Source organism: Symphalangus syndactylus, chromosome 8, assembly GCF_028878055.3.
Source record: "Symphalangus syndactylus isolate Jambi chromosome 8, NHGRI_mSymSyn1-v2.1_pri, whole genome shotgun sequence".
NCBI classification, from domain to species: Eukaryota; Metazoa; Chordata; class Mammalia; order Primates; family Hylobatidae; genus Symphalangus; species Symphalangus syndactylus.
The window spans coordinates 71,703,038-71,704,416 of NC_072430.2; the positions used below are offsets into that span (position 1 = coordinate 71,703,038).

At 53.4% G+C, this 1,379-nt stretch overlaps 1 non-coding gene across 1 annotated transcript; it reads left to right on the top strand.

The window, feature by feature from the left end:
* The first annotated feature begins 881 nt into the window (after nt 1-881).
* Nucleotides 882-975, top strand: TRNAY-GUA (transfer RNA tyrosine (anticodon GUA)). Its single transcript has 2 exons — nt 882-918; nt 940-975. It is a non-coding gene; the product is annotated as a tRNA-Tyr (tRNA).
* Nucleotides 976-1,379: the final 404 nt, after the last annotated feature.

A 1,379-nucleotide genomic window follows, 5' to 3' on the forward strand; every position in this document is an offset into this window, starting at 1 on the left:
CTCCTCTAGGTGTTCTGCTGCAGGGTGGGTGTCTCAGTGGTCTTGGAGTGGTGGGCACACACCAGATGGGATCTGAAACTTTTGTCAAAGATGTGAGTTCAGGATAAGGAGTCCAAAGCTCACACTTCTGTCCTCTACCTGGCTTCTTGTTTTTCAAGGAAATCCACAGAACTTTGCCCTACTTCAGAAATCGGCAGCTTCTGATTGGTATTCTTGGCCTGTTTGCGGAAAAGGGTATCTCACATGTGCATCTGCAAGCCTGGCAGAGATTTCCTCACCTCACTTCCCAGTACACCTCAATGCACCAGAATGTGAGCATAGACTACTATGAGGAGAAGGGCAGGGCACCTGGGGAGGAGGGCCTGTGTGTGTGGTAGGGGAGGGAGTAGAGAAGCCAGACTATTATGGAGGCGCCCATTAGAGACCTGCACCAGACCCTGAGGTTGGGCTGGAGTTGTCAGCTGCCTATCCAGCGCCCATTAGGGTTCTCCTCTTTTCCTCCCCCAGCATTCTCTCCCCGACTAGACCCACCCAACCACCTCGCCAATCCCTGTGCCCTTGCTGACTCACCTTCTCATTTTCTCTTAGGCCACTGGGGGCTGTCATCCTCACGTGTAGAAAGGGGGATGCTCAGGGAGAGGAAGGCTGTCACAGATGAGAGCTCCTCCTCATGGACGGTGGCTATCAGAGCCCGAGAGACACCAGGCATCCTCGCCCAGAGGATTTGCTCCACCCCGAAAGGGGCGTGGTGGTGACCGGTGCAGGGTTCTTTTCCAAGGTGGGTCCCAACCAACCCAACGCGTATTGGACCTCAAGCATTCCAGGGATGTGGCCCCCTCTGTTTGCAGAAAGTCCAATGACCCAGCTTTGATAGCATGCACCCTTCGATAGCTCAGCTGGTAGAGCGGAGGACTGTAGATTGTACAGACATTTGCGGACATCCTTAGGTCGCTGGTTCAATTCCGGCTCGAAGGAAGTGCCTGATGCTTTTGGTTAAAAGCCCTGCAGCCTCCAAGTAAAACCCCTGCAGCTTCCAAGTAGTAACCACACTCTCCCGGGCAAAACACCCACGAAGTCTTTCCTGATCACCTAGCTTTCCATAACTTGCTTCTGCTTTGTGACCCCACTAATTCCTCTATTCCTGCTGCCCCCCACTTCCCCACCCTGCGCTCCTTCGCTTTTCTTCACAGACTGCTCTCGGGCTTGAGCATTGCCGCTGGCTGTGACAAAACCACTGTGCTCACCTTTGACAGAGCTCTCCTGACCAGGTGGGCAAAGCCTGGAAGGTCAAGTTCCCTGGAGAACATCAAGCTTACTTGACAAGGGTGTAAAGTGGGGATAACTGTGGTATCTTCCGTAAAAACTCACCCTCTCACTCT